Source organism: Euphorbia lathyris, chromosome 6 (assembly GCF_963576675.1).
Source record: "Euphorbia lathyris chromosome 6, ddEupLath1.1, whole genome shotgun sequence".
NCBI lineage: Eukaryota > Viridiplantae > Streptophyta > Magnoliopsida > Malpighiales > Euphorbiaceae > Euphorbia > Euphorbia lathyris.
In genome coordinates this window covers 43,033,177-43,046,279 of record NC_088915.1, presented here as the reverse complement: position 1 = coordinate 43,046,279, position 13,103 = coordinate 43,033,177, and positions in this window count along the sequence as shown.

The following is a 13,103-nucleotide window of genomic DNA, read 5'->3' as shown; positions in this document are numbered from 1 at the left end:
ATTTCCGTTTTATCATTTAGAATTAATAAAACTAATTTTATCAACCTAACTATAAAACTAATAGATTTTATTATAATGATTATCAACCGAAATAATTAGGAACATAAGCATAATCAGTTTTAATTAACAATTAATCAAAACTTTATTTATCTTTAGAATTAATCAATCAATACTATTTGTCAATTAATCCTAACCATAAATATTTATTCAATCCTATTGAAAACCTCTATATTTTCATATATGAAATAACGGATTTAACGATGGCTCTGATACCACTGATGGAAATTAAGGCTAAGGTATAGCAGCGGAAATATAAAATTTTTAGCCTACTTCCTTTTAACCATAGGATCCGTTAATCGTTATTTCATATAAAGAGGGATAAAAAGAAATACCTTTCGATGATCAATCTACCGTTGCAAACGAAGTGCCCACAACTTCAAAGGAGATGTAAACTGTTTACCAATCTTCCCCTATCTGAAACAGACCTTCCAGACCTCCGAACGACAATCCCTTCGGTGGAAACGTGGAAGAATATGTCTAGAAGCTACTGTCCAAAACTCGCGACGATCCGACGGTTCAATCTCCGGGAATCCTCGAAATAGTGAACTGACCTGATGTAGGCGAAGAAAAACGAATTCCTCCCTTTTGATTGTTTTTCCTTCTTTCGTTAAAACGCTGTGAGATTAAGTTAGAATCAACCCTTATGAGATGCAACCAAAATAGATTGCCTCTAACAAACCAACACAAGATCAAAGAGAAAGAGGGATGAATAAGATTAATCAATCGATGGAATGCCGAATGAATTCTAGTTCACGAGCTTGGGAATATAATTCTTTTCTCTCTCTCTTAAGCAATTTCGAAAATCACAAGTGGGGAGGGATATATGCTTAGTCGAAATTCCTTAGGGGGAGGGGTATATATATTAGCTTGTATCTAAACCCTAGTTAGATAGGAATAGATTACTTAATAGGAATCCAATTCGGAAAAGGATTCGTAATTATTATCTCACTATATATCTAATATATTTAGGATAATAATAAATAACCTAATTGGATAATAATAGGAGAATATTAATCTAATTAAAACTCCTAATTAAATTATCTCTTAATTAATTTAATTCATAATCCTAATCTAATTAGGATTAATGGAATAAAATTAATCCCTTACTAATATATATAAATTTCGGCCCCCTCCTTGTATTTGGGCATTACTGGGTTCAATTGGGCTTCCATCTATTAATCATATCCATCTCTCTTTTGGTTCCAAGTCTTATGTGTGATCCATTAGATCCTTACTATTTCTGGCCGTATGCAGCCTATTAAATTAATTTCTTCAAGAATTATATTTAATCCCTTGCATAACGGAATGATGTACAGAGTATGTTATTGGCATGTCCGTAATCATTCCCCCAGAGTCCGTTAAGAAGACAGGTTGATTCTGTCGTTAACCCTTCCGTATTAGTTACGGTATAATACGATCCTTTATCAACTACATCCTTGAACTGAATCTTATGACTATGGGTAATGTCAAGTCATATATAGCGAGACGTTCATTTTACTTGTTATTGGCCGAGTCAACTCAAAAGATAGGTTAAGTGAAATCCGAATTTCTACTCTTAAGCTATCACCTTGCAAGGGTTTAGAGTCGAGTCTTCCACAAGCGATCCTTGGATGTATCTCCCATTAATCGGGAGTGATAAATGCTCAATCAAATGTATAACTACCCTGAAATTACTTCCCGTGACACCCAACCTTTGCAGTTCATACCCCAGAGTCATCTCTGTTAAGGATCGTGGGACCACGCGATCAAAGTCTCACATTCAGTAATTCAGGATGACCAATTAACATTCCTTTGAGTCTGAGGATTAGTTATACCTATTAATACCAATGAGATGAACAGTTGACAAGGATGAATCTACCCATCCTGTTATCTCAAGTCGGATCCCCAATCCTAATGAAGAACGTTTCACCGGATCTATGTAACTGTCCAGATATCTATATATGTGAAGCTTGTGAGATCAGCTTTCTGTCGGACAGAAGACATTGTTACATACAAGTCTCAACTGTGATATATCAATCCTAAATATATCACTTGACTTGGGGTGGTTTTAAGTTTATTAGTTTATTATAAAGTTTTGTCTCACTTCATGCTCGTATGAACACTTTATAATCACTTTAAACAAACTTACGGATTTCCTTTTATTAGACTTTATTTAGTGCTTAAAAGGGATTGCCTTTATATAGTTATAAAACATATATCTCATTAAAACAAATGATATAAAGAACAATTCATTTACAATAAGTTTGTATCCTGCAACAATTGACTATAGGACACAAAACCCCAACAAGATCAGCTTTCTGTTGGACAGAAGACATTGTTACATACAAGTCTCAACAGTGATATATCAATCCTAAACATATCACTTGACTTGGGGCGGTTTTAAGTTTATTAGTTTATTATAAAGTTTTGTCTCACTTTATGCTTGTATGAACACTTTATAATCACTTTAAATAAACTTATGGATTTCCTTTTATTAGACTTTATTTAGTGTTTAAAAGGGATTGCCTTTATATAGTTATAAAACATATATCTCATTAAAACAAATGATATAAAGAACAATTCATTTACATTAAGTTTGTATCCTAGAACAATTGTCTATAGGACACTAAACCCCAACATACTCCCACTTGGACTAAAGCCAATTGTTTTTAAAACTTATCCCAGTAGAAGTTAAATGACGATCATGTACTCTCTGGGTTAAAGGCTTTGTCAACGGATCTGCAACGTTGTCCTCTGTAGGTACTCTTTCTATTCTCACATCTCCTCTAGCCACAATCTCTCTAATGATGTGGTATCGCTTAAGGTAATGTTTGGACGCATTATGAGACCGTGGTTCCTTTGCTTGCGCAATGGCTCCATTGTTATTACAATACAATGTGATGGGATTTACACTGTCAGGCACCACACCAAGTTCCGTAATGAACTTTCTTATCCAAACCGCTTCCTTTACTGCTTCCGCAGCTGCGATATACTCTGACTCGGTCGTAGAGAAAGCTATGCTTCCCTGCTTGGAACTCTTCCAACTGACCGCGCCCCCATTCAAAATAAACAGGTATCCTGATTGGGATTTAAAATCATTCTCATCTTTGAGATGACTTGCGTCTAAAAATCCTTCTATTTTCAGATCACCTTCTCCGTACACTAGGAACATGTCTTTAGTTCTTCTCAAGTACTTAAGAATGTTCTTGACGGCAATCCAATGCTCGTCTCCCGGATTCCCTTAGTAACGACTCGTTACAGATAATGCGAACGCTACGTCAGGTCTAGTGCATAGCATAGCATACATAATCGAACCGATTGCGCTGGCGTACGGGACTACAGCCATGCATCTTTTGTCATCATCGGTTTTAGGACATTGATGATTGTTTAACTTTACTCCATGTAGCATGGGTAAGTTACCTCGTTTCGATTCAAGCATGCTAAACCGATTTAGCACCTTTTCAATGTATGTAGCCTGTGAAAGACCAAGCAGTCTTCTCGATCTATCTCTGTAGATCTTTATACCAAGTATATAAGCTGCTTCACCAAGGTCTTTCATTGAGAAGTTACCAGATAACCATACTTTCACCGACTGTAGTAGAGCAATGTCATTTCCCATTAATAATATATCGTCCACATATAGCATGAGAAATGCTATAGAGCTCCCACTTGCTTTCTTGTAAATGCAAGCTTCTTCGCAATTTTGTTCGAAACCAAATTGTTTTATGGTTTCGTCAAAACGCTTATTCCAGCTTCTTGATGCTTGCTTGAGTCCATAAATGGATCTCTGAAGTTTGCAAACTTTATTTGCATCCTTCGATATGAAACCTTCAGGCTGCATCATATATACATCCTTAAGCAGGTTTCCGTTTAGGAAAACTGTTTTCACATCCATTTGCCAAATCTCATAATCGAAATGAGCGGCAATTGCAAGCATGATTCTGATTGATTTGGACATAGCCACAAGAGAGAAAGTTTTGTCATAATCAATTCCTTGCTTCTGATGATATCCTTTCGCTACTAACCTATCTTTGTAGGTGCTAAACTTTCCATCCATGTCTGTCTTCTTTTTGAAGATCCACCTGCACCCAATGGGTATTATCCCTTCGGGTGGATCAACCAAAGTCCAAACTTGGTTAGTATACATGGAATCCATTTCAAAATCCATAGCCTCAAGCCATGCTTTAGAATCTGGACTAGTAAGAGCCTCTTCGTAGTTTTCGGGTTCGTCGTCTAACATGGGAACCTCATTATCATCTCCCACTAGAAAACCATATCTAACTGGGAGTTCACGAACTTTTTGTGATCTACGAATAGGTGGCACTGGAGTCTCATCTAATGGGACTACTTCGGGTACCTCAACCGCCTCTGTTGTTTTAGTCGGCGTTTCTTCTTCTTGAACTTCGTCAAGTTCAATCATGCTTCCCTTTTGTGTTTCTTCGAGAAACTCTTTCTCTAAGAAGGTTGCATGTTTGGATACTATCACTTTCTGATCATCTGGATGATAGAAGTAATATCCCATAGTTTCCTTAGGGTATCCAATGAAGAAACATTTATCAGATTTAGAATCTAGTTTGTCGGACGCAATGCGTTTGACAAATGCTGAACAACCCCATGCTCTCATGAATGAGAACACGGGTTTCCTACCAACGAACAATTCATATGGTGTGGAACTAGCGGATTTAGTTGGTACTCGATTTAGGGTGAAGAGGGCAGTTTCTAAGGCATAGCCCCAGAACGCCTTTGGAAGTAAGGCCATGCTTATCATAGATCGTACCATATCTAGTAGGGTACGATTTCTCCTCTCGGATACACCATTGTGTTGTTGTGTATAGGGAGGTGTCCATTGTGAGCATATCCCACATTCAGTTAGATAATTCAGAAAATCATCTGAAAGATATTCGCCACCTCGATCAGATCGAAGCGTCTTTATTTTCTTTCCTAATTGATTTTCTACTTCATTCTTGAAGCATTTGAATTTCTCAAAAGCTTCTGATTTGTGCTTCATCAAGTAGATGTAACCATATCGGGTATGGTCATCTATGAAGCTTATGAAGAATCTGAATCCTCCTCTTGCTTGGACTGACATAGGACCACATACATCTGAATGAATGAGTCCTAGAGTGTCTGATACACGCTCACCTTTATTGCTAAAGGGTGTCTTTGTCATTTTACCTTTTAAACATGATTCGCATGTTTCCAATGATTCGGGATCGATTGGATCTATAAGCCCATCTGAATGTAGCTTTAGCATGCGTCTCTTGTTTATATGGCCTAAACGACAATGCCACAAGTAAGTTGAATTATCTAGCTTATGTCTTTTGGTATCAATTGCAAAAACAGGAATTTTGTCATCTAACACATAAATCCCATTTTGTGATATTCCTGAAAAATAAAAGATCGAATCTTTATAAAAATTGCAACTCTTGTCTTTTATTGAAATATGAAAAGCCGTCGTCAACAAGGCGGCTAATAGAAATAATATTTCTAGATATTCCTGGAATATCCTCAGGCTGCATCCGATATCAAGTACCAAAAGATTCAGACTGTGAAATTTCAATATAAAACATACCAGATGTTGAAGTCCCTGCTTCTTCCCCTTTTGAGGAAGGCTAGGTACACCAACAGTTTCTTTTCCAATACCCGTCTTTACCACAGAAGTGGCAGTCTCTTTTGGGCTTCTTCACTTCCTTTCCTTTAGTTTTGTTAGGCACGGCTTTCTTACCTTTCTTGGGATATTTAGGATTGGGATAATTCCATTTCCTCTTCTTTGATCCCTCAATGACAAGAGCTGGTATTGCCTTGTCCTTTCTCATATTGGGCTCAACTGACTTGAGCATATTTGCAAGATCTTCAAGAGAGGTTTGCAAGTCATTCATCTGATAGTTCATAATGAACTGTGAATAACTCTCTGGGAGGGATTGAAGAATTAAGTCTATGCTTAATTCGTTATCCATTGCAAATCCAATACTAGAAAGTTCGGTATTGTAGCCAATCATCTTGACACAATGTGCCTGTTGAAACACCTTTCCACAGGATTTTGATTTGACAAAATTAATTAAGTGAAATTAAATATTCTACAACACACTAAGTTTAAATGCTTTGATTTATTGTTACTAATGTGTTTGTTCAATGTTGAGTTTATAATTTATTATAAGATATAAAGATCATAAGGCTCAAGCCCTATATGGAAGTCAAAGCCCAAGTCAAACAAGCCCAAGATCACTCAGCCCGCGTATCTCCAAAACGCTGCCGTTGAAGTAATGAAACGCATGCTGAGCAAAGAAGGATCGAGAAGATCCACGTAGACAACTTCGGTATGAAGTTGCTGAGCTGTCTCGACAAAACGTACAAGACAGCCACTGACCACAAGACAGCTTCCAGACAAAGTATTTCCTCTTCGAGTAAAGATCAGAAGACACAGCAAGTTGTCTGGTTGACGTTACCCAAAATGGAGGAACATACTGTCACACTGACCGAAGAACAGAAGATGCTGGAATCTGATTGGCTAAGAGAACTGCTGACAGACTGAGTGAAAATGACCTGTAGCCGTTTCCCTCCAACGGTTATTTCGAAATTCGAAATAACCAGAAGCTCTCACAGCCCTCTATAAATAGAGCATTCAGAATCCACATTCAATAGAGAACTTTGAGCAAAAGCCGTTACGCTGATCAAACATATACAAAAGTTCTCCATCAAAAGCAAAGCAAATTCTTACACTACAAGCTTATTCATTTGTGTAAAAGTCTAGAGTGATTGATCCTCAATCATCTAAGGTGTTCTAGCAATTGTTGTTTAGGACAAATCTTAATCATTTCTAGGAATAGAAAGGAGAGGCTGAGTACTCGGTTTTAAGTACTCAGCGGAGAGATTAGGATTGAGTAGAAGTATAGAGGAAGGTACTCTTGTCATACTCAATTGCTGATATTGTAAAAGGTTTGAGGCTCTACCTTTAAAGAGCTCAGTAGAGGATTTGAAATCTCGGAAGTGTTTCGGGGACAGGACGTAGGCTTGGAAGAAGCCGAACCTGGATAAATCTGCTGAGTGAAGTATTTCTAAACCTTAACTCCTTATTTATATTGCTTGCTTAAAACAAACTAAAACTGACCAAGTAAAAGAGGTCAAGCTGAGTTGTGCGCTGTCAACGAATTAGTTCAGGAATAGACTCCAAGTGCTATTTCCTGACCTAAGCAACGAAACTGACCTAGTCACTAGTTGACTAAGCCAGTGTCTTGTCGATTGTTCAGCGCCGCTGTCATATAATCTTTTCTTAAGAAAAAGAAATTTGCCCTAATCAATTAAAAAAGGTCAAATAGTTCCTAACCCCCCCTTTGGAACTATATTTGCAACCTTACAAGGGACCAACAAGTGGTATCAGAGCTTAAAAGCTCATTACTAAAGGTCTAACAACCTTGAGTTGATCCATACCATGGGTGAAAACAGCACTCGGTTTCTCCCTGGAAACCAGACAACTCAGATATTACCTGAGGGGCTGTCCATTACCAGGCCTCCCCTATTCTTCGGGTCAAACTATACCTTTTGGAAGAATAGGATGAAGAACTTCATTCAAGCTACAAACATGAGTGCCTGGCTATGTATAGTCCAAGGCCCGTTTGTACCTGTGAAAGTTGTTGCTGGCCAGTCAGTTGTTAAAGCTGAGGTTGAATGGACAGAGGATGATCTTAAGAAGGTTCAAAACCATGCTTCGGCTATCAATATGCTTCACTGTGCGCTCGATGCTGCAGAATATAACAAAATCTCAGGTTGTGAGTCGGCACAAGAGATCTGGAAGAAGCTGGAAGTCACCTATGAGGGAACAAACAAAGTAAAAGAATCCAAGGTGAATCAGCAGATGAGACTGTACGAGCTGTTCGAGATGAACAATGATGAGGGCATTTCAGACATGAACGCAAGGTTCACCAACATCATTAATGAGCTCAAGAGACTTGGGAAAATCTTCACTGAGGAAGAACAAGTTAAAAAGATACTCAGGAGTCTTCCAAAAGACTGGCAAGCAAAGAAGACAGCAGTTGAGGAAGCTCAGGATTTAACCACCTACAAATATGACGAACTCATCAGTTCATTGCTGACCCATGAGATATCCATGAAAAACTTTGAGGTGAAGGAAAAATCTGATGACAAGAAGCAGAAGTCACTTGTCATGAAGGCTGACTCCACTGACGGGAGTTCAACTGATGATGAGGAGATGGCTATGTTCACAAGAAAGATGAAGAGGCTGTTCAGGAAGAACGATAAATATTCTAAAAAGCCTTACAAAAAGTTTGATAAGTATAAGGCTGACTCAAGCGACAGCAAATACAGAAAGGACAGCTCAAAGCCCATTACATGCTTTGAGTGCCACCAAGATGGCCATATTAAGTCAAACTGCCCCACACTGAGGAAAGACAAGAAAAGTGGGAAGAAGGCAATGGTGGCTACTTGGAGTGACAGTGATGAATCTTCATCAACAGAAACTGAGGCCACCGAGTCAGCGAAGATATGCTTTATGGCTGACGAACTTGCTGAGACATGCATTTCTGAGCATGCTGACCAATCTGATGAGTCAGATAATAAAGAGCAATCTAATGAGGTAATCTTACTCTCTCAACTCAGAAATGAAATGGGTAACGCCCTGAGTGATCTCTATACACTTGTTAAAAAGTGTAACAGGAAGATTAAAGCACTCAGCCGGCGCTGTGATGAAGTAGAAGAGGTCAAACTGAGTGACCTCAGATACCTTCTTCAAGACAACTCAGTTTTGCATGAAAATATGAAAATCATTCATGAGTCTGTCTCTGAAGTCCAGTCAGTTTCAAAGAAACTGAGGAAGGATGTCACAACCATTCAGAACCAATTAAAGGTTCCAAACAAAAACAATTTTCCGCTGAGAACTCAGTATCAAGGTACACAGTACCAAGGTACTCAGCAGAGACGAAATCCCAGCGAAAAGTCCAATGTGACTTTTGTGGGAAGTTAGGACACACTACTAAAGTGTGCTGGCACGCTCAGCACTGGGGTGCTGACAAGTCAGTAAAAAATCCTAAACAGAAAGTCAGTTGTGACTTCTGTGGAAAGAATGGCCATACTGTCCATGTATGTCGCCATAAAATAAAATATGATGCTATACCTGTTACACCTAACAAGTCAGGACCCAAAAAGAATTGGGTACCTAAAAGTAACTAGTTACAATGCAGGTAAGCCTGAGATGTGCCGAGAAGTCAAAGATATGGTATATTGACAGCGCATGCTCAAGGCATATGACGGGTGATGAAACTCAGTTCATCACGTTTGAACGTAAACGAGGAGGGAGTGTAAGTTTTGGACACAACAAGAAGGGTAAGATAGTAGGCTCAGGAATCATCGGAGGTAACCCTACTATTGAATCTGTCTCCCTAGTCAGCGGACTCAAATATAACTTACTCAGCGTAGCTCAGCTATGTGACAATGGGAGAAAAGTTATATTTGATACTACTGGATGTAAAATATACGAGGGTAAAACTAATGAGTTAATTTTAACTGCCCCTCGGATAGATAATGTCTTTATGCTAGACTTAGAGAAAAAGTTTTCAAAAACTGTGTGCTTAGTAACAAAGGAAGAAAATTCCTGGCTATGGCACATGAGACTTGGTCATGTAAGCATGGACCTCCTGGCCAAATTAGCAAGAAAGCAATTGGTTGAGGGACTGCCTGAACTTAAGTTTCAAAAAGATCAATTATGCCATGCTTGCCAAGCTGGAAAACAAACCAAGCAATCTTTTCACAGTAAAAACATTGTCTCAACTAAGCGTCCGTTAGAAATGCTACACTTGGATCTCTTTGGTCCAGTCCAGCCGCTGAGTCTGGGTGGAAGAAGGTTTTCCTTGGTTATTGTAGATGATTTCTCTCGGTACACATGGGTTATCCTGCTGACCAGTAAGGATGAGACCTTTGAGACATTTTCAAACTTGGTTAGAAAAATTGAAAATGAGAAAGACCTAAAATTAGCTCATATCCGTAGTGATAACGGTGGAGAATTCAAAAACCAAAAGTTTGTTGAATTCTGTGAAGCCAGCGGCATTGACCACAATTTCTCTGCTCCTAGAACGCCTTAGCAAAATGGGGTTGTTGAAAGGAAGAACAGAACTCTGGTTGAGATTGCCAGGACAATGCTGGATGAGCATAGGCTTCCAAAGTATTTTTGGGGAGAAGCTATTAACACAGCATGCTATATTCTGAATAGGGCTCTAGTTAGACCTATACTTAAGAAAACCCCTTATGAACTTTGGAAAGGACGAAAGCCCAACATTGGATACTTTCGTGCCTTTGGCTGTAGATGCTTTATTTTAAATACCAAAGATAGCTTAGCCAAATTTGATTCAAAAGCTGATGAGGCTATCTTTCTAGGCTACTCAACAAACATCAAAGCATACAGAGTTTTTAATAAGAGAACTCAAGTATTAGAAGAATCTATACATGTGCAATTCGATGAAACTGACCCTGCAGGAAGATACCAGCCGCTGATAGAAGATGAACCAAACTCAGCACCTGCTGATCAAGAACCAGCTACTGAGTCCTTCACAAAACGGCTGACCAAAAGTAAGAGTGAACCTAAGATTGCTTTCACTGACCAATCTACTTCTGCAGAGAATGTTGAAACACAGATAGAACAAGACATAAATCTACCCAAGGAGATAAGAGTCCCAAGAGGGCATTCAGAAAATGCAATTCTTGACTCAGCTGGAAATACGCTAATGATAAGAAATCAACTAAGGAAGTATCTCGGCAATGTAGCTTTTGTCTCAGTACAGGAGCCGAAGAACTTTGCCGAAGCTGAGGATGACGAATTCTGGACGAATGCCATGCAAGAGGAACTCAATCAGTTCAGAAGGAATAATGTGTGGGAGCTAGTGCCACATCCTAGGAGCCAAAAGACCATTGGAACGAGATGGGTCTTCAGGAACAAGCTGGATGAACAAGGAAACGTAGTCAGAAACAAGGCAAGACTTGTAGCTCAGGGCTACAGTCAGCAAGAAGGTATTGACTACGGTGAGACCTTTGCCCCAGTGGCAAGGCTAGAAGCAATTAGGATTTTATGTGCATATGCATCGTATATGAATTTTAAACTGTTTCAAATGGATGTTAAAAGTGCATTTCTTAATGGAGTAATAAACGAGGAGGTCTATGTCAATCAGCCTCCAGGGTTTGAGGATTCTAAGTTCCCAAACCACGTTTACAAACTCAAAAAGGCTCTGTATGGCCTCAAGCAAGCACCACGTGCTTGGTATGAGAGGCTGACCAACTTCTTACTGACTAGAGATTATGTCAGGGGTCAAGCTGATACAAGCTTATTCATTAAGAGAAAGGGTAAAGATACCCTGCTGGCACAAATATATGTAGATGACATTATATTTGGTGCTACTAATGAATCTATGTGCAAGGAATTTAGCAAACAAATGCAGACTGAATTCGAAATGTCAATGATGGGAGAACTCAACTTCTTCCTCGGACTTTAAATTAAGCAAGGAAAGAATGGCATATTCATCAGTCAGGCTAAATATGCCAAGGAGATATTGAAGAAATATGAACTAGAACATTGTAAGCCAATATCCACTCCTATGGGCACTGACACTGTCCTCTGTGCTGATGAAAATGGTAAGTCAGTAGACAATAAGTTATACCGAGGTATGATTGGCTCTTTACTTTACTTAACAGCAAGTAGGCCGGACATTCAGTTCTCAGTATGTTATTGTGCTAGATATCAGGCTAACCCTAAGGAGTCCCATTACATAGCTGTAAAAAGGATCCTTAGATATTTGCAAAGCTCAGTTAATGCAGGTTTGTGGTATCCAAATACTCATGATTTTACACTCATTGGATACACTGACGCTGACTATGGCCGAGACAAGTTGGAAAGAAAAAGCACCTCTGGAGGATGCCATTTCCTAGGAAGCTGTCTTGTATCTTGGTTCAGCAAGAAGCAGGCGTCAGTAGCCCTGTCCACAACTGAAGCTGAGTACATTGCTGCTGGAAACTGTGTTGCTCAAGTCCTATGGATTAAGCAACAGCTTGAAGATTATGGTGTTCAAACAAAGACAATTGAAGTCAAATGCGACAACAAAAGTGCAATTGACCTCTCAAAGAACCCAATCCAGCACAGCAGGATGAAACATGTCAGCATAAGGCATCACTTCATCAAAGATCATGTACTCAAGAAAGAAATTAAGCTGACTTATGTACCAACCGATGAGCAGCTCGCTGATATCTTTACAAAGCCTCTAGCACGAGAGCAATTCAGCATACTGAGAGAAGTCATTGGTATGTTTAATCCACTGTCTTAAATTCCTAAGTAAAAATGTGATATGATGCATGTTGAATGAATGTTAACATGCTGAGTGTTTTAAAGAGTATCTGTCAAAATCACATGCCCAGAAATAAATGCACACTGTGTGAGTTATCTCATGCCAAGTAACTAACCTCTATAACTATCCGTTGAACAAAACTGACTACTCAGAATATGAAACGTTTATAACAACAAACGCTGAGTAAAAGTAATCATTAGCATTCAATGCAAACGCACGTGCCATGACACCTGTACAACGCATGCGCCGAATACGTCTTAAAAGTGTCATAAATGTCAGGGTTTCTGCCGATTGGACAACCCAAGGGCAAAATCGACCTAAATTCAAACGCAAACCTAAGTTAAAAATCTATAAATAGTAGGTATTTTCCCACTACCACTCTCCACGCATACTGAACTTTAGAAAGCTTCAGATTTTCCTTAAGCACTTAAGAGCCTCAGAACTTCAAAAATGTCCTTCAACAAAAGTACCTTCTCTCCAACCCTAAAATCCACTGATCAGGCTGGTCCTTCAACTAGCATGGTAAGAAGGATGATCAAAGTACACTCTTGGGCCAAGAGTCAAGAAGTACTAAGGAGCCGATACTTTCCTTCTGGCTTCGTCTCTTCTGAGAAACCATTCTGTGAATGGATAGAAAAGAACAAATGGAAAGGTCTCTTCTCTCTTTCCGGACAAACCTATCCCACGATAGTGAGAGAATTCTACTCCAACCTGCACGTTGATGCA